The sequence below is a fragment of the Sturnus vulgaris genome, chromosome 2 (assembly GCF_052056855.1).
Source record: "Sturnus vulgaris isolate bStuVul1 chromosome 2, bStuVul1.hap1, whole genome shotgun sequence".
In the NCBI taxonomy this organism is placed as follows: domain Eukaryota; kingdom Metazoa; phylum Chordata; class Aves; order Passeriformes; family Sturnidae; genus Sturnus; species Sturnus vulgaris.
In genome coordinates, this window is record NC_142244.1 from 107421478 (window position 1) to 107443076 (window position 21599).

Sequence of the window (21599 nt, forward strand, 5' to 3'; positions counted from 1 at the left end):
TTCCTGAAGTCCAAAAAGATCTACTGGCTTTCCTAGATCACCTAGGTGGGCTACCCTGTTGGATAAAGAAATCAGGTTCAACAAGCAGGTGTCCCCTCTCATAAAGTTGTGCTGCTTGTAACCAATGACTGTTTTTTTCTTTCTTTTTCTTTTTCTTTTTCTTTTTCTTTTTCTTTTTCTTTTTCTTTTTCTTTTTTCTTTTTCTTTTTCTTTTTTTTTTTTTTGGTTTTTTTTTTTTGTTTGTTTGTTTGGTTGGTTGGTTTTTTTTTTTTGTTTGGGGGTTTTGTTTGTTTTTTTTATTTGTTTGTTTTGTTTTGGGGGGGTTTTTTTTGTAACATTATTTTTCTGGGATAACCCAGCATTAAATGAATAAAAGATAATTAATGAAATGCTTGTTTCTTAGAGGAAGAGCAAGGACTTTTGCGTTCTTTTCTGTATTTAGTGGAAAACTCTTCCAATGTAACACTTGAATTCTAAATAACTCTACTATTATAAATACATTTCTATCCTCGTAGTTTAATTTTTAAGCCTTCCTTTCAGGCTATGTCCAGCTTTGAAAGGGGAACTAACTAACTGTAGGTAAGGTTGGGATGCCAGCACTCATATAAATGATCTGTCAATATTCTGAGTCAACTTTACTCAGTTGCCAGAACAACTGTCTCCTGTGGCATCCCCTCCTGGCAGGCAGAAGGAATTTTGGCCAGTGCAGGCTGGTTGCCTGCTTGGGCAGCCCCCATAGCAGTGCTCCACAGGTGGTGTCACTGACTGAATCCAAGGGCTGGGCTGCATGGGGAAAGACGCTCAGAAAAATCATTCTGAATGAGTTATTGAAGTCATATGACTAATTTGTGCTGAACCCCTGATTGGACCACCTCATAGAAAACTGTAATGACCTTAATTTGATTTGGCTTGATTTACTTTGAAAGCAATTTGAACTCATTGAATTAAACCCTGGTTAATTTTCATTATAGCTTTCACACAGGGATTTTATGCAGTTTAACTAAACCACCTGTTATTTACTCAGTATGTTAACTGGAATTAACTATCTTGAATTACCTTGTGTAGGAGAAATGTAAGTGAAACCAGAAAAAATTGTTAGCGTTTCTTTATTAATTATTCAGATTCTGATTTCACACATGATGTCCCTACCACCCCTAAATGCTTCATTAGAGACAAGTAAAAACTCTTGAGTTGCTTTTGGACTGTTAACTTTATTAAAGGAATTCTTCAGAATTTAACAAAACAAGTCAGTTTAAAAAAATTCCAAATTTGGTGAAAATATTGTTATTGTTTAAACCTAATTCAGAAATTCCTGTTTTTGAGAAAACTTGATCTTGTGTCTAAATGTGACAGTAATTCTGATACTCTAAGTTTTAATTACTAGGCATGAAAGTAACACCAGTTAATAATAAATTCAGCACATGTATGTTTTTCTTAATTTTCTTTTTGACTCTCCTCTCCTCTCCTCTCCTCTCCTCTCCTCTCCTCTCCTCTCCTCTCCTCTCCTCTCCTCTCCTCTCCTCTCCTCTCCTCTCCTCTCCTCTCCTCTCCTCTCCTCTCCTCTCCTCTCCTCTCCTCTCCTCTCCTCTCCTCTCCTCTCCATACATTCATACATCAATCTCTCATCCTTCAGTTTGTGATTTTCTGGAAAATCTCCTGCTTTTTCTTCTCCTGGTAAAATTTTGTGTGTTTTTTCTCCTTCCAGAACAAACCAGTGTCTGGAATCACACTATCCAGTATTGTCTCCAAATGGACAATAGGAAAGGAGCTTCCAGGCTCGAGCACCTCCAGATACTGAAGGATCCAGAGGAGTCAGGGTGGTGCATGACCAGGTTTCTGAGGTTTTGACACTTGGCTTTCCTGAAACCTGGAGCTCTGAATCAGTGAAAATTGCTGAAAATGAGCTCTAACACAAAAGGCAATACTGGCTTTCTCAAACTAACCCTCAGAGCAAGATCTGGAATCTGGTCTCAGGTCTCAGGTAGCACTTGCAAATGTGTGTGCATGCTTAAGCATCACTAAATCTACAATATGTTGGCAGGGCAGAGTTATTACACTTTCTGCTGGAATATTAGATATCTATACAATGGACAAATATTTCTCAGAAACTTTCTGCCCAAGTCATTATTTGCATCATCAGATCATGCATACAAAGAGTTTTAAACCCATGTACTTATTATAATCTGGGTTACTTTATGAGTTTTGGGGACTTTTCTCCACTTAAATAAGGCTTTTGTTAAATGGCAAAATTATTGGTCCTGAAATTATGTATGGCAATTTCTGTAAAGATTTCATAAAACAGAAGTGTTCTGAGGTGTTGCTAAGCACAGCAAAGCACTATAAGTGTACAATTTATGACTATCACTTTTACATGAAGTTCTGAATTTAATGCAGAAGACATTTAAATCTATTATGCAAAGGATGACTTAAACACTGGTTTGTGAGAAAATGTCAGGAAGTTTGCACAAGGCATCAATACCCTCCCCTGGCTGTATTTTTACTCATAAGTGCATTCTTAATAATGACCATTTTCACATCACTCATGGACAGTTTGTAGCAAAGATTTAACATTGAAAAACCCAGCAATATCATAACCTGTTGTAGCTATCCTTGCTAATTAAAATTACATGAGACACATACATTTGGACAGCTAATTTCTTTTTGGATTCAAAAATATTTTTCCAGGACCTCAGGTTTAGTCTAACAGAAAAAACTTCCTCATGCTTGCAGACCTACACCTACACCCTCACTAGTGGAGGGCTGATAAAGATTTCCTGTCACTTGCACTTCCACTCATGAAGGAGAGGAACTATCACACTTGGTCATTGTAAGAAGCCTGCAACTCCCACAGTGGAAGTCTATTTATGCAGCAAGAAACATAATGTTTATGGATATGCTGGCCAGATGATCTTTTCCAGGGGTTGGAAATAGACAAAGCCATTCAAATTCCTACAGAAAATATAAAAATGTATCAATATATGGGAAGTTTCCACGGGATCAGGAAGATCTGTAGTAGAAGAGACACTATAATGGAATATTGGAGATAAAAAACATGTTGTTGTGACAGTTTTGCACTTTTTTTTTTTTTTTTTCCCTCCAGTTAGGCAATCGAAATTATCAGACAGGAAAAATTAAGCTATATTTGCCTCTGAAGAGTTAATTTGTTGATACACATTTTCCCTATGATTCTGTGATTTTATTTGGCAGAATACAGAGGAACCAGACCCATCACACAGAAAAACAGTTGGACTAAGTTGAGGTTTGTGACCCTTTATGGGTCAGAAATATATATCATAGTTTTCTTGACCATTTTGGTAGGTTGACCCTGGCCAGATGTAGCCAGGTGCCAGCCAAAGCCACTCTGTCACACTCTGTCTCAGCTGGATGGGGAAGAGAAAATAGAACAATAGATTTGGGGGTCAACATAAGAACAGGGAGAGATCACCCACTATGTACTGTCATGGGCAAAACAGACCCATCTTGAGGAAATTAATTTAATTAATCACAAATGAAAATCAGAGTCGGATAATGATAAATAAACCCAAATCTTAAAAACACCTTCCTCCCCTCCCTTCCTCCCTCCCTGTTTCCCAGGCTTAACTTTATTCTCTATTTCTTTGGTCAATTCATCACACATTGTCCCTGTCTTTTCTTTCTCCTCAAGGGGAGAACTTCTCACACTCTTCCCTGGCTCCCACCCACCACCAGACTCCAAAACCTTGCCACATCAACCTAATACATCATTTTTTATAACACACATCTGTTTGGAAATGGAAGATACTTAGCTTCTGCATCAGTCTCTGAGCACATTATTGTTAGAGAAAGGAGAGTCCTTCTAGCCTGGCGACCTCACAGCTGCTCATTGTACACTCAGCTATTTGGGTTCTCAGGCTGGGAAATTGATTTGTAAAAAGAAGTACTTTCTTTTTGGGAATAAATGTTACCAGTGTTTCAACTTGAACTCTTTTAATGACTCTCTTTACATAGAAAGATGATCTCATGTTTGGTTTTTTGACTACCTCATATTGCCTATTTAAAACAAAACGTGATAGTTTATTCTATTATACTGTATTATATTATGTAGAAAAGATCAACAATATAGCAGCTGAACTGGGAAAACTGAACATTATAATGAATTGTGATCTTGAACTGTATTATGGTTTTATTTTTAAGAGTTGATGAATATCAAAACACCTAATTTATCTGAAATTATGTATATGCTAATGTACCAAAACATTCATGAGAACATCTGTAACAGCGTATCTCTGCTAGGTATATTGTTCTTGATGACTAGCAAATGAAGATTGTAGAGAGTTGAGATGAAAAGGAAAAGTTATTTCTATAGCATCCCCTTTCATTAAACCATTCCAAGTGTAATGCTTCTAATTATATTTGCATATTATGACTAAAGAGCAAGATTCATAAATATGAGTCAGAGAAAGTTCCTGAAGTGAAGAAGTTATTTTGATTTACAACAGCTAAAGTTGGGCCAGAGGTGCAATTTACAAAATCATTGATTACTTTCAACTTATCATCTTAACTTTTGCATATTTTATTGTACTAATACTTCTTACAGTAACTACAGTATTAAATTATAATTTTGACATTATAATCCATGAAATCCTATGTATATAAATCAGGAAACTAAACTGAAAGTTTAACAGAAAGATTTATATACTCACATACTAAATCAGAACTCTGAAACTTAAGATTTTAAAATAAGTTTTGTATGCAGCATACATAAATCAGCACAATATACCTGATTCTGAAAGTAAATGTGCATAAATCAAATTTATGACAGCGTATATTAATGAATCATAGCAAATAAGTTATACTCAGAAAGTGTTGTTTAATGTGGCAATTTTCAATTTTATTACACAGCATATAGGTTTGCTTGAAGCAGTCCTTTCTCTTCTTAATTTTTGATGTGACAAAAATATCAACTGTGTTCATCATTCAAGAAAAAAAAATAGAAGTCAAAAAATTAAAACACCAGACATCAATCAAATGTTTACTACACCTAGATTGACAACTAACATAAAATCAAGGATGTGCAGCAACTGGAGGTCAAGTGCCTAGTTCAGCTTAATACAATTTAAACTTTTGCTAGTGTTTCTTTTTAGCTAGATAATTTTAAAGGCTTAGAAACACCCAGTTAGAAAATGAGATGAGTGAGTTTTAGTCAATATTCAGTTCTGTATTTAGTGCTCTGTTTATTGTTGCCACTCCCAAGCCTTTCCCACAGCATGAGTCAAGGAGTAAAACTGATATTTCTCTGACCACTGAGAATCGACTTCAGTGCAATCTGTTTTGGTGAAATAATGAACCTGCACCTAAGTTAGAAGACAGCTTAATATTTATTGCAGAGATAACATCCTTTCGGACAACATATTATTGCTTTTATTATAGATTTATACTAACATGCCAGACAGAACAGAACCTGGCAATGATCAGCTATGCAGCCTTGTCACTGAGTGAGGCTTCTGCTTCATCATCATCAACTCCAAGGACACTTCCTTTCCATGAATTGTTTTAAATTCTTTGCTCTGATCTTCATACATGCATCCTTTGACTCTCAATTTCCCCATGTCAATCCAGTCAAATTTTACAAGTTAGATAACACTACAGTCCTTCTGTTTCCTTCTACCTTTTTAAAAGTCGTTATTCACGATTATGTATCAGTCAAAATTGTTATGTATCACTCAGTTTAGGATTTGAAACAGGAATTGTATGTAGTTCAAAAAGCCTGTGTGGGAAAGCTCCTGCTCATGGTAATTTTTGGAAGAATTTTGTCCTCACTCATGATGTAGCATTCACTGTACCCTGTGACCACAAGGTTACAGAAAGTGTAACAAAGCTTGTTGCAAGAAAATTCAGTCCCTATGGAAACTTTGTTCACCTTAAGACTACTCAAGACAAATATAGAGCCTGAGCCTTGTTTTGAAAATCATGGATCTATTTCAGAACTGTTTATATACTCTGTGACCATCAACACATTGTAGTTGTCATGGCTGTCACTTCTAATCAGAAATGTTCTTCTGCCCTTTCTGCATCTCTTGCTCTGCGTTTTCTTCATTAATATGAAGAAATCCAAATCCTGCAATATTTACACAGCAGTTTCAGTAGAAATCTAAGTAGTGATCAAGTATAAACTGAAGAGATCTGAGGCAGTTATTTGTAACCCCAAAAATCATTGATTACAGTGTGAATTAGGTGCCCACATAATTTTGTAAATCTGGTCCTTGGCCCATGGTGTAAAGGAGATACCACATGGTACTTTTTACAGATGGATCATATAAACTGTGCATCTGTAATAAGTGTCACAGAGGTATTTCAGCTTCCTTTTGCCAGCTGACAAATAGAAATCAAACGCAGATGTTGCAGCAGGAAGAGGGAAAGAGAGGGAGAGAAGTCACTTCTCAAGGAGTACATGGAGCCAGCCTAACCCTCTGGTGTATGAGTTAGAAAAGCAGGCATATGTGTAACTGGGGAATTTTTCCAGACTCATTTAAAAAGATGTGATGAGCTCAATATTGTCAGCAGGAAGTTGAATCCTTCTGTGTATAACATTGGAGCTTGCAGCATCGGAGGTGAATTCACAGAGCACAGTGAATATGAATAGCTTACACAGGAGACTTTTATCATACATAATTTCTTATTTTCTCTAAACCTTCAAGGTAGTAAAGTATTGCTAAAGAGTAGGGGAAATGTGCAGCATTACATTACTTGTTTTCATTTCTGTTACTCCTCAGTTTTTCCACTATATGAAATCAAATTGGAAAACAGAAAAAGAAAACCATTAAAGAGGAGGTTGAGTTCATAAAAGAGTGATTCACCTGTGTTAACGACTAGAGACAAACATGTCATGTTTGCATGAATATTCATATATATGTAAAATCTAGGAAAGAACACAGTAAAATGTGTTAAATAAATATATTCAATATATTCTCAGGGATAGTCAAGAATTTTAGTGTCTTTTTAAGAAGAAACAGTGGAAGTTGTCTTCATATATTTTTCCCTCCAGGAAGAAAAATAGGAAGTATATTCTAGGTCATATAGGGCTTTATCTTACATGTGGGGGAATCATTCTTTTTACATTGCTGTTTCATATTCGATGCAGCAATACAATTCTTTTTGAGAGTGAGCACAAAGGGAATGAGACAGAGAGGAGACAGGGAGGAAGGCCATAATTTCTTTACTCGGAGCACATGAGACTGCTGAACTGCCTAACATTTCCTAGGACACCTTAAGTATTTCTCTCTTACTAAGGGGAAAATAGTGCACACTCATGAAGGAGTGGTGAAAATGTTAAAGCTATATTCTTTAATTTTCATGGTATCTGTGGGTTTGGGTCTACTAAATTCCCAAGCCTGTTGAACTGCCTTTCATATCTCAGTGACTCAGAACAAGGTATGTCATGACTTTACTCTGACACTTTTCCTTTGTTACAAAAAGTTGTGTGACCTCCATGCCAGTTCGTGGGAATCCATGTGCACCCCTATATTCCTTTTCCATACTTAGCCCTCCAATAGTAACTGTGGAACACTGAAGGATGTTTGGGAAACCATCTCTACAGACCCATTATGAGAAAAATTTGTCCTTGGTTAAGTTGAAGGCATCGACTGCTGAAATCAAAACACATCTGGGTTAACAAATTTCTAGCAACTTCTGGTCAAAAGAACAGCTCAACACAGGTTCCCTGGAAGCCAAGTCATCATGATAGAAGTTACTATCTTGCAATGGAGAGATTAGTACATGAGAATATGCAATGCACAGAAGGAAGAAAAGAAAAAAAGAGACAACTACTGTGCTGTGGAAAATATGAACTTGGGCCATAAAAAAACCCCCAAACTATCTCTTGAGCTACTTTCACCTGAATTTCCTGTAAAATTCTAATTGCATCACACATATTAAATGTCACATCAGCTATTCATTTCTTTTCTGAAAAATGTATGTAAATTCTATTTTTTCCCCAACTATTTCCAAAGTAAGGCCAACGCAAGTGGATTAACCTGCATAATCACATAATTACTTGTAACATAACTTTTTTTTTGCTTATTTGCTTTCTTTGATAATTCCAACAAAGTAGCTCTTACATTTTGATTAAATTAATGTGAATATGAGAGAAGCAATGTAAGAGCAGCATGTGCAACACAGTATTGTTTTACAAGGGGATGATAAGGACTAGGCTATGGGCAACCAATTTAGATCTTTAATATTTCTATCCTAGTGTGATAATAAAGTTTGCTTCTTTGCATAAAATAAATTGAGTGGGACTGACACAGTTGCACTTTCTTTTACATAGAAAAATAGCATTCATCATGTTTTTTATGGGTATTAACTACAATGAAAATCAAAATGGACAGATATATATAGAAATTATAATAAGCTTAAGGTGTATAAGTTTTATCCATATGAATGTTCTTTTCTTGCACTCAGCTGAGTGATCAAATGTTTGCTGCATCTTTTAATGCCTTTTATTAATTTTTAGCCTTTTTTTTTTGGCTTGTGTTCTACTCAAGAGATTTTGTCATTAAAAAAAAAAAAAAAGACCCCAATATTATCTCACTCCAATACATGTCTCTTGTACTGGGGAGCCCAGCACTGAATACAGATCCCCAGATGTGTGTCACCAGGGCTGAGTACAGGACAAGGATCACCTCCCTCAGCCTGCTGAGGATGCACTGCCTCCCTGGCCACGAGCTCTGCAAGGCCAGGGTGACACAGCTCAGCCCCAGCCTGGTTCTGCCTCCACTGTCCCCATTTCTTAGGGTCAGACAAGCAGAGAAATTAAAGCAGCATGTCCAGAGCAGTTTGTGTGGTTGTAGAAGTTACAGAAATACTGTAATGAATGGCAGTCTAATGCTAAACAAAGCTTGATGGGGGACACAGTCTTTTGCTGGATGCAGCCAAGTTCAGTGAAAATCTAGGAGCACCTTGATCCCTGCTGAGAATAAAGCCTGATACTACAGATGAAACAGCACAGATTCAACAGCATGTATGGCAATTAGCAGGTGCAGCAAACATCAGCTGGTGTTTCAACCAGTCCCCTGTGGTTTCAGATTTGGAAGAAACCAGACAAATCTTATTTGTACATTGGTGTTTTGTTCTTTGGGGCACTAAGTTTGATTTGATATTCTTGTGATGTTTGTACTGTGGAATCATTTTTCCTTTACTCTTGTGAAGAATGGTAGCTCTGTTATTTTGTCAAATTTTAGTTATTCTTTTATAAGCATCAAAATATTATGAGATTTAGGCCTCAGGAAATTAAATATGTTTTGAATCTGACTACTGTGATGAAAATTAATGAAAAATGTAGTTCCAGAGAATAGTTATTTACTAAAAGAAAAACAAAGTAGCTGCATTATCTTTCACTGCAATCAGCACATGTTATCTAATTAACATAGTCCTTTGTTCTTTCGTCTCTGTAATTGTAAAAGCAGATTTAGATGTACAATCAAGCTCTGCCAAATACACACCACTGTTTTTGCCCTGCTCTCTCCATGTGTTTCCTCTCTCTCAACCCCAGCCTCCATACTGCAGTATGATGGCAATTAATACACAGAGTAAGACCCAAACCACCTTCTTCCTGCATCTCAGTCAAACTCTCTTCTTTCCTGGAAAATATGAGAAAGTGAAAATGTCAAAACAGGTGAGAGACTCTAATCTTCAGATCAAATCTTGACAAGCTTGAGGTGTGGACCCAGGAAGGCCAAACTCAAGATTCTGCTTCTGGGTCAGGGCAGTCCCTGATATCAACACAGACTGGGGAAAAAGTGGATTTAGAGCAGCCCTGCAGAGAAGGACTTGGGGGATTCAGGTGGGTGAAAACCTGGATATGAACTAGCAGTGTGTGCTGGCAGCCCATCCTGGGCTTCATGAAAAGAAGTGTAGCCAGCAGTCAAGAGAAATTATTTACCCCCTGTGCTCTCAAAACCCACATCTAGAGTACTGAGTCCAGCCCAGGGACTCCCAGTAAAAAAACATCATTAATCTGTAAGGGGCAGGCCAGAGGAGGGCCACAAAATTGATTAGAGGGCTGGAACCTCTCCTTTGGAGACAGGCAGAGAGAGCTGTGGTGGTTCAGCTTGGAGAAGGCTTTGGGGAGACATTATTATGGCTTTTCAATATATAGAGAGGGCTCATAAGAAAGGTGGAGAGAAGGTTTTTACCAAGACCTGTAGTAACAGCACAAGGATAATGGCATTAGACTAAAAAAAGGATAGCTAGAAGGGTAAAAGAGGGTGTATATAAGGAAGAAGTTTTTTACTGTGGGGGAGATGAGGCCCTGGCACAAGTTAGCCAGGGAAGTTGTCAATGACCTGTCTCTGGAAATGTCCAAGGCCAGGTGTGGCTTTGAGCAACCTGGTCTAGTGGAACATGTCCATGCCCATGGCAGGGAGGTCAGAATTAAATGATTGTTAAGGTCCTTTCCAACCCAAACTATTCTATGATTCAGTGCCACAAGGCTCTAGCTCTTGATTTAGAGGTGGATAATTATCCATTACTATGGACAGTGGATTTTCTAGAATGAAACAGAGATGACCTTGAGAAAAATGGCCTCCCTGTCAGATAAGATATAAAACACCATGATACATCTTAAACTGGAATAAGGCAAGCACTGGTTCACAACTGGTCCTGTATTAGCACTCAAGTTATACCTCCTGCATCACTAAAAACCCAAAGAAGGAAGAGGACTATCATATTTGGGAATAAATTAGATGGAGCAAATAGAACTAGGATTTAAAGGTAAAATACAGCATCAAATTTAAGCTAAACATGAAGAAAATAATCTTAACAATAAGAACTTTAAGACAGTGGAACGCTCTCTTGGGAAAATGATGGAAAGCCTCTCACTTCAGCATTGAACATGAAAAAGGGTTTTAAATGTTGTTTGATCTGTGATAGAAAGAAATTGGTGAGTCATTACAATGTACTTTGAAGTCCGACAGAAGAAGATTTTTTAAAAATCTATGCCTTCCAGTCAAGTGCTGTAGCTGCCTCACTGCTCAGTTCTTGATATGGAGATAACCACAAGAATTTTAAGAACTGATTTTTATGTGATGCCAGCTAGCACTAGGATCAGAAACAAAATGTTATGAACAGATGCATGTGGTTTTCCTACCAGCTACCTAAAGGGCCCACCAGGCAGTATAAATTACTCCATCCCACAGCTGCATTTGACCTCCTTTCTGCAATGAAATTGCCCTGGATATGTCTGTCCTGAATGCAGGAAAAGAGCAGCAAGTCAGGTATATATCAACTACACATATTGGTTATTTAAATAACCTGGCCCAGAACTGCTTGGGATGAGCACAAACCAATACAGGTTCCAATCACAGCTGAGGCATTCAGACTTCACAGCCTCTGTAGCCCCTTCAGGAGTCACAGGGGGTGGCCCCTGTCCCCTCCCAGTGGAATTCATACTGACCAGACTGCAACAAGGTATTGCTGCTCTTCCTGAAACCTCTTGTTCTGGCTTCATCGTAAAATTTTCTTGAGAGTCAGTCAATAAATTTTTTCCCCCACGTTTTCTTGAAAATAAAAAAAAAATATGCATTCCTACATTTTTTGAAATTTGGGGTGACTTGGTGAAAATAAGAGAAATATGCATAGGTAAAAAAAATCTGTTTCTCGTAAGAAGAAAAGAGATGAAAATTCTGGTTTCAAATGAAATTTTTTAACTAATTCACAATTTTAGCTACTTAACTTTTTGCCACAAGTGTCTATGCTGGAAACCTCACCACGTGTTTCTGTGGTGATCAAAGCAGAGGTGCCTGGACAACCCACTTTTGGCAAATTATCTGTTCTGATGAGAACGTGAGTGTGAGTAGTGGGGATGTGTGAGTACCTGTGTCTTTGTGTATGTATTGAATACAGAAACCTGGTTTTTAGAATATTCACCCAGAACTGATCATGCTCAAGAAGAAAATTATTGTTAGCGGGATTAAATAGTAATGGCAGAATTATAAAGAGGATTTGATACAAAGAAGCAGTCACTGGGAGTAGTATAAAAGAAAAATGAAAATTCATGACCAGAGGGAAAGATTTTCAGTGGAAAGGACAGAAATGAAACCTGATTTGGCAGTGACAGAAGTTGCCTTGGGGCATCACAGCCCCTGCCCAGCCCAGGGGGATGTTCCTGTCACTGTCCCTGCCTGATGCTGGAGGGTCCTGGCTTGGCAGCAGCTGCTCCCTGCAGGGTAGGGAGAGCAGGTGGGACCATTGCAGGTGTGTGCAAACACCTCTTTTCTCATCAGTGTCAGGCTCCTGGGGCTTCCACCTCTCCACAGGAGGAGAATGCAGGCAGGGCAGCCCCATGCCTAGGTGGGTGGGGGTTACTGGTTACATCCCTATCTTGGGTGAAGTGTGAACATAATTGCATGTGTGCATACGTGGTATGAAGATTTTGGGACTAGTCACAGAAGAATGTTTAGGGTGTTGGTTTTATTATTATTATCATTATTGGCATTATTGTCAGTACTTTTCTGTTATTTCTTTTGAAAGTATAATATTGCAGATTGTCTATTGTATTAGATATGACTCCTGGATGTATTGTTTGTTGATTGAAAATTACTTACATGTTGTTCAGAAATCAATAAATTGCTTTAATTCTTTGATTTAATTTAGACTTTTTGAAATGAACACTTTTCCCCTTTGTCTATCAGAAATCATTCAAAGAATTTCTACTGGCCAAAAGCAAACCTGCAACAAAAACCTTGCAAAACCTGCCAGAAGGAGGATCTGGAGAACCTCAGTGCCCAGCAAGGTTATGGATCAGATTATCTTGAGTGTGATCACACAGCACATACAGGACAACATAGAGATAAGGCCCAGGCAGCACGGATTTAGGAAAGGCAAGTCCTGCCTAAACAGTCTGATCTCCTTTCATGACCAGATGGCCTGCCTGGTGGATGAAAGGCTGTGGCTTTTGTCTACCTGGTCTTCAGCAAAGCCTTTGACACTGCCTGCCACAGCATTCCAGCTGGCAGCTCACAGCTTGGACAGGTGAACTCCTCACTGGGATGAGAGGGCCTGGATGACCATGTCCAGAGTGGTGGGAATTTCTGTTTCATCCAGTCGGTGACCAGTCCCTAGTGGTGGTTCCCAGGGCTCAGTATTGGGTCCAGTGCTGCTCAATGACCTTAATGATGGTCTGGATAGGGGGATCAAGTGTGCCCTCAGCAAATTCACAGTTGACACACAGCTAGGTGGGAGTGTTGATTTGCTGGAGGGTTGGAAGGCTCCACAGAGGAACCTGGACAGGCTGGATAGGGAAAACGAGACCAGTGGCATGGGGTTCAAGAAGACCAAGTGCTGAGTCCTACACTTCGGTCACAACAACCCCAGGCAGAGCTACAGGCTGGAGAAAGAGTGGCTGGAAAGGTGCCTGGAGGAAAAGGACCTGAGGGTGCTGGTCAACAGCAGCTGAGCATGAGCCAGGTGTGCCCAGGGGGCCAGGAAGGCCAATGGCACCTGGCCTGGATCAGCAATAGTGTGGCAGCAGGACCAGGGCAGGGATTGTCCCCCTGTGCTCAGCACTGGTGAGGCCACACCTCAAACCCTGTGTGCAGTTTTGGGCACCTCACTACAAGAGAGGCATTGAGGGGCTGGAGTGAGTCCAGAGAAGGGCAATGGAGCTGGGGAGGGTCTGGAGCACAAGTGTGATGAGGAGCAGCTGAGGGAGATGGGGGTGCTCAGCCTGGAGAAAAAGGAGGCTCAAGGAGACTCCATGGCTCCTTACAACTGCCTCAAGCTATGCTAGGGGTGATTCAGTGTGGACATCAGGAGGAATTGCTTCATGGAAAGGGTTGTTAAGGAAAGGACTGTTAGACATTGGAATGGGCTGTCCAGGGAGGTGGTGGAGTGACCATCCCTGGAGGTGCTCAAGAAACAACTGGATGTGGCACTTTATGCCGTGGTCTAGTTGAAAAGTCCAAAGGTTGGACTCTATGATCTCACATGTGTTTCCCAATCTAAATGATTCTGTGATTCTATGGAAAATTGAAGATTTAAAAAATACTTTCTTAATGGCACAAATATTAATTTATATCACATTATTTCTTCTATCAATCTCAAAACATGGTGCTGGATACATAAGGTAACTTTACATTGCTTTCTCTTTAAAGATTTTTGAGAATTTTTCATAGGAGATATAGACTTTTGTGAAAGTAAAAACAATCATCAGATTTTTACAAAGATGCACGTTTACCCACAGACACAATATGAGGCATGTGGTGATAAAAAGCTTCAATATTCTATTTCATGCATTAAGATCAATTCCTCCCTAACTCAAATGCCAGAGCTGTAAAATTAATTTAAATGTTGTCCTCACAAAAAATTAGTTATTTTCTTTCAAAATTTTCATTGTAGATTTTTGCAGAGTGAAAGTGTAAATCATAAGACTTACAAGATACATGAATTTACAAGAAGACTCAGGACAGCTTTCAATAAGTCTAAATTGGCCCTTATTAAATGAAATCTAGTGTCATTTCACATCATCTTGTGAAATCTTATGCTAAGACTTTGTATGATAAATTGCAACAATATGAAAGCATACATCTAAGGAATTCCACTGGGAAATTCACTTTTCCATTTTCTCTAGCTTTTGACTGTAGGTAGTGATTTTAGAAAAGTCTAGGAGATATGTTGGGAAGACATTTTCATATGAAAGCAAAGAAGATGGAGCTCAGATGTCTATATAAGTCCGTGTGAAATCCCTGCACAAACTGGAAGCACTATCACATCTTCAGGCAATTGTTTTAGGAGCACCACACTTTTGTTGTGGAAATCAGATATTTACTTGCAAATGACTCAATAAGGGAGGATTCCATAAAAATCATAATCTGTTAAAAAAAAACAAACAAGCCAAACCCCCCCCCCCAAAAAAAAAAACCTCAACAAAAAAAATTGTGAGAAGTAATCATCAAGATGTCATTGAAATGCCACCTGCCTAACTTTCCAATACCTGAAGCACTCCACAGTGGAATGAGCTCAAGGTTTGTCATACAAAAATGTGAGCATTTTCTAAACCCTTTATTCAATCTGATTTTTTTTTGTCTTCCAGCAGTGAAAAAGTATATCTAATCTATGAAATCATTTTAAATATTATCAGTTTCTAGTGGGCAGCTGAATGCTATCTTTCAAACAAACAAGCAAACAAAAAAAAATTAAAAGAAAAGCCACCTCTCTTCATTCAAAGATTCAGTATGCTTATTTTGGAAAGCTGAAGCTTCTTCCACTTCACTAAGAATATTTGGTTCACTGAGATTTATTAATGTGTTGCAGTACAAATTCTCAAAGAAGCCACTTATATTTTTAGGGAAATATGAACATGGTAAACAGCCAGAACATGCAGAGGCACCAAATTGTAAAGGTCTTATCTTGTCTCAGATTACTCATGATCAGCTCAGTGTGTATTAATCTAACTGCAAAACAAGAATTCAATAAGATATTCAGTGGTTTTAGTAAGCACTCAGAAACTAGAACTGAACAAAACCATTTTTTTTCTCTCCAGGAATTCTTTTGTTCAAAAACAAACAAACAAAGCAACACAGAATGTTGTTCCATTTTTTTATTAGAATATGAAGCTTTATTGGAGTTTTTTAAAGATTAAAGCAAAAATTAACTTCTATTTCCTTTATGGGGTGGGAACATATAGGTACATAGGTATGTCTTAAATTCACTTCTCTTCCATTTTTTCACTTTTAGTGTGTTTCCTTTTTATTGCATATCTTAAAATTGTGGGATAAATCATATGGGAAGAGGCTTCAAGAGCTTTCTAGTCCAGGCCTGTGTTAGGTGTGAGATCAGACCAGGCTTCTTGGGCTTTTTCTTGAAAGACCTGCAAAGATGGTGACTGCCCAAACTCCTTGGACCACATCTTTCACTGCTGAGCTACTTGGGCCAGCCTGGACCTCCAGTGTTTCCTGGCACTGCTCCTCATCCTGTGAGGAATGCTGCTGTCCTTGGTCTGGAGAGAGGCAGGTTGGGATCCTCCAACAAGCCCAGGTTCCCTGGCACCTTCTCACAGGCACTGCTCCCATCCTGACCGTCCTGAGGGTGCCCCTAGGCTTGCCTGGGTGGATCAAAGTCTGGTTTTCCCTGGCAGACCCAGCTGGGTGCAGGAGGGTGGGATGGAGTGTTGTTAGTGCAGGGAGCTGCCAGGTCACATCCCGGCTCATGTCCCAGCTGGAACCCCAGAGCCTTTCCCACAGAGCATCTCCCCACCTTGGAGCTCTCATCCCTGGGCAGGACCTGGCATTCCTTGTTGAGTTCCATAAGGACTTTGTGTGCTCATCCCTCTGACTTGGAGTTTGATCAGAAATCCTGCCCTTGAATACTCTTCCTCCTGCTCCCTCCTGTTCGATGTCACCTACAAATCTGACGTGTGTCCTTTCTGCCACCATCAAGATTGTTGACAGAATAATTAAGCTGGACAGATCCATTCTTGTTCCCTGTTTTTTTCCTGCACTTTTTAAAAGTGTTTCCTTCAATATTAAAGTGAGGGGAAAAGGATTAGTCTCCACCCATGAAATGCTTATGGGTTTTTAGCCTTTTTTGTTGATTCTTTTTTCTTTCCTTTTTTTCTTTTGTAGTAATAGGTGAAAAGTGGAATACATGGTAAAAATGGAAAAAAAAAAACCCCTAAAAAGAAAATCTGGACTTGAAAAATCAAGACTCTTTTCCAAAATATTTACAATGTGAAATACAAGTTGAGAGAAGTACCTTGCAAAATAAAAGAGATTTTGATTTTTTAAAATAATTTTTTAAATTACTATTCTAATTTCTTCCAAAAGAACATATTTTCCCCCTCCAAAAATTACACTTAAATTACACAATTTTAAAAATGCAAGGTTTATACTTACTCAGAGTTGATTAAATTGAGCAAGGAACCTGTCACATCCAGAAGAACTGGATGTAATTAATATGAATTAATGATGGTTATAAAGACAGAAAATCATAATCCGACTAAAGAAACACCCTGGATTATTTGTTGGATGAAAATTGCTTTACATACTGTACAGACTGGGGATATGGTCCTGTTGTCATTTCCAAAGAATTAGCACAGAACCAAACAATTAGCCAGGCAAGAATGCTACTAAACATTTTGCAACCAAGGAATGTGCAAGCAATTATTTATCTCAGTGTGACAAGAGAAAATTGCATTTAAACTGTGCTGCCAATAAACATAGCAACTTTCCCTTTTCCAGGATTGGTGCCTCAAGCAAGACCTGAGTGATTCAGACTGGAAAAGTTTCTGAGCATTTAAAAAATTCATTAATCCTGATTATCTGACATCTTCCCTGATAGATAAAAGTCCTACACGGATTCTTTAAACCTCTTCTCTGCCAGAGCTTTACTGTGAGCTCTGGAATCACAGGACAGAACAGTAGGGATACCTGAAAAACACCTGGTCTGGTTTTTTGGTGAAAGCAGGGTCTTAGTTCAGATTATCTATGACCCTGGCAAGACAAGTACAAGTATTTCTGAAGGAGACCACACCAGTTCTCTGTGTAATTTATTCAAATGTTTAATTTCTCTCACCATGAAGATTTATTTCATGTACCTAGATGGAATTTTCCCATGTCCACAGCCTCTTGTCCCATGCATCCTTGTCCATGAAGTAGCTTCTCTTTCTTTGTTGCTACTTTTGAGGTATTCAAAGTGATTAGATCCTCCCTTTTGAGTTTTCTCTTTCCTAGGCTGGGTAGTCCCAACTTTTTCAAACTTTTCTCATATATGTGCTTTACCCATCTTGGTGACCCTGGTTTTTACACCTTTTGAATGGAGGGTGGGCCAAAACTGAGCACTGTATTTTGTGTCTGGCCTAAATAATCACACCTTACCACCTGCTGCATATGTTTTTACTGATCCATGCAACAAACACAGAGTTTGCTACAGGGGTTCACAGCTGACCCAAGTTCAGCTTGCTCCTCACAGCCCTCTAAGTCTTTTCCAAAATATCGACATCCCAGACATCCATCCTCCAGCTGTTACTGCTGCTTGGGATTATTTCAACCCAGGTTTGCATTTCTCTTTGTTAAGCATCACGCATTTTATGGTTTGCAGATCTTTCAGCTTGTCAATATATCCTTGTATGATAGTTCTTCCTTCTGAAATATCTACTTCTAATCCCATTTAGTACCTACTTATGCTGTCACTGAATAGAAATCAAGAGAAGTCACCATTTCCACCTACCCAACATGGTTCAGATTAGAAAATCTTAAGAAAAAAATACTCACAATAAAAGGTCTATAATCAGGAAAATATGAGCAAAAAGAATAAATAACTATATAAGATGTTTGAAGAAACTGCATGAAAGTATATGAAAGGATAAAAGTATATGAAAACTATTTGGAAGGATCAGACAGAATTTTAGAGCTATGCAATTCTTCTAAATGATAATAGTAGATTAATAAAATAGAAAATAGAATAAAGACACAATTGACATATAAAACTCATATTTATATTCTGTTATAATGCTGCTGTGGCAATTAGTCTACCTCAGAAAAATGTACTTACAGAAAACAGGCAATAAATAGGCCATTAAATTAAAGGGAAGGACAAATGAAATGCCTTGCTTCCTCCAGGTGGTGAAGAAATGGATGTAAAAATGCCTCTGGCCTTGGGTATGACTTAAATGTTAGTGAGGGTCAGTTGCATTAAATATGCAAGGCTACCACCCATAACTTTGCTGATGGAAGATGAAGAAATTCACACCAAATAAAAGCTCTGAGTTCCTGCCTCTGAGCTGGAGAAGTTCATGGTGCCTGGATCAAATGGATGCTGAAGCAGCTGATGCTCAACAGATGCTGTAATTTGTTCTGTTTGGAATCAGGAGATTCAGCATTGCCCTTGGGATGCCCCACAGCCAACACAGTCTTTTTTGGTAATTATTTGCACCTTTATCTTTCAATAAATTGGATTCTGTGACCTTTATAAACCAAGAGTATTGTCTCAGGGAAATATGGTAGCTAAGAATATAGTCCAGCATACAGGAATTAGAAGTCTAAAATTTAGATAATCTGTTTATACTCAAGAAATCCTTCATCTTTGAAAGTTTCTATCTTCCTGCTCAAATGGCTTTAATAGCTTTTTTCCCCCCTTCCAAAAACTAGATAACCAGCTCATAAATATATTTTCCTATACATAAAAGCTCCAAATTTAAACAAAAAAAAATTGCTTTTCATGAAACATTCATACATAAAGGCCTTTCAATTTCTTAGATACTTGCATCTCTTCACTAAATTTCTGCAGGTATGTCTGGATTGTTTGTTTATTTGAACATTTTCTTGAACACCTCTAGTACTATTAAAACTATGCTGAGAAATGCATTTGGAATGACGAGTGTTGACACAGCCAAATTGTTTACAAATTTTGCTTCTGAAATCCTCTTCATCATACATTTCTATTCACTTACTTGGCATTTAATTTCCAGTCAGAGAAAACTTTAATAAGATTCATTCACTTAATTTCTCAGTCTGTCACTGCCTCAGTCTGGCCTCTCAGACACACTAAAAATGTTAAGAAGAATTTGCTGACTACAGAATATAAGTATTAGTCAATTAATTAACCAGTAGTATTTATACCACCCAGAGTTTACTTCTCAAAATTGTAATTTTTCATTAGGATAGAGTTAGTACTTCCAGGTTCTCTCTATACAGGTAACTGAATAACTGAATACCTAGTAAACATCTATGTAAATAAATAGATGTACTTCTAAATGTTGTCTTTTTCAGACAAGTATATTACCCATTAGGAATTGTTTTGGCTGGACATATAGCTGGTCAACCATAATTTCTAGTTTATTAACTGTACAGCAAAATTTATCATGGTAGTGTAAGACAATCCAGGAAAAAAAATGCTTAGAATACTCACCTTAATATCTTTTTTCTCTTCTCTGCCAGATATTAAGAGAAAGGGGGCTCTAGAACCAAGAACACAATTTGATAAATATCCTATACTAATTGATTTCAAGACTTCATGTTACTGCTGCTCTTCTTTTTAATCAGTAAAGAAAAGAACATTTTATGGATAATTATCTCTGGGGGAAATTTTATTATATGATCCAATAAAGAAAGAAAACTACACCACTACAGAAAATGTTGTTTGCTAGTCATCAATAAACATTCTAAAAAACTTTTTCTGTATCTTTAGATTTCCTCATATCTCATCACTAAATTTTTTATCTTCAGAACGATATATCAGAGGGTTATGTTAGCACAGAATGACAGCCATCCTGGGACTTAAAGATTGTGCTCAGCCAAGCCAAAAATATTATTCACATGAAAAAATTCCCAAACCAATGAAGACAAATCCTTATCTGGAGACGCTGTGTAGTACAACAGCACACTTTGTGATGAGCAAAGACATAGCGTTGTTCCTCCAAAAATTCCTGCTCAGCAGTTGTACAGTTAGAAACTATGCTTAAGCTGTCTTTGCTGAAATGAAATGATGAAAAAAGATGTTCCACAATTTAGTACGTAAGCCCTTCTGAAAGTATCCCCTTGGAGTTAAGCACTGATAACAATTCATCCCCAAAGAAGGGTGTGATGCCAAGAAAAGGCTGCTCTCAAGGATGTGGCCCTGAGCCCTGGTGTCAGAGATGGGGAGGGATATCGAGCCATGCTCACATTGTTTCGAGTAGACAAAACAATTATTTCAACAAAAGTGAAAGAAATTGAAAAAAGGGCACAGGGATGGATTTAAAAGTGCAGTGTTTCGGTATTTTAACTTTACATTTTATTAGAGAAAATCAAAGAGGTGGCCCATCCTGCCAAGATTTATGTAGAACCTTGTGGCATTCATAGTTAAACTAAGCACACAACACAACCTGAGGAGAAATACTTTTAATAATTTCTGAAACTTCAATGCTTTGGAAAACACACCTTTTAGCAACTTACAGAGACTTACTGATGTTATAGATAATGCTGCAACTTGGAAGATCTCTGAGGATTTTCAGATTTTGTGTGTCACAGGTGTGAATAGAAATAAATGAATAATGCAACATTGTTCAGTAGAAAGACTGAAGTAATGAGTCAGCTTAATCCAGGAGATGCTGTTCCCCTGGTTTCTCTACAGGGAAAGGAAATGACACTAGAGAATGCACAAGGGCAAAACAAGGAAACAAATGTGCATGACAGGACACAGACCCAAGGGCTTGACAGAGTAAGACAGAAAGCTTTGGGCAATAAAGAACTCTGCACAAGTTTACAGTGATTAACTGTGACAGTGCCTTCACTTCTGGGCCTGGATGTGTTTTTCTGTTGTTCGAGGGGCATAGCCCATCTGTGTCTGCTCCCATGGCAGGAACAAAGTCTAGCACCTTGACTCCTCTCTTCACACTCTGTTCTGCATAAGGGAACTCCACTCTTCCTCCAGGCATGCAGTGGCCACGGTGTGCTATCAGGGGGCACTGGGAAGCCAGGAGCCCAGGCTGAGCAGAGACTCACCTTTGCCTGATGGAGCCACCTGCCATCAGACGATGGTGCAGCACTGAGACAGGTTACATTGAAAACAAAACCGAGCTGAAGGCTGTGGGCTGATCATCCCTGCAGCCTAATTTCTAGCCCGTCCACAAGGCACAGTTGTGGCTG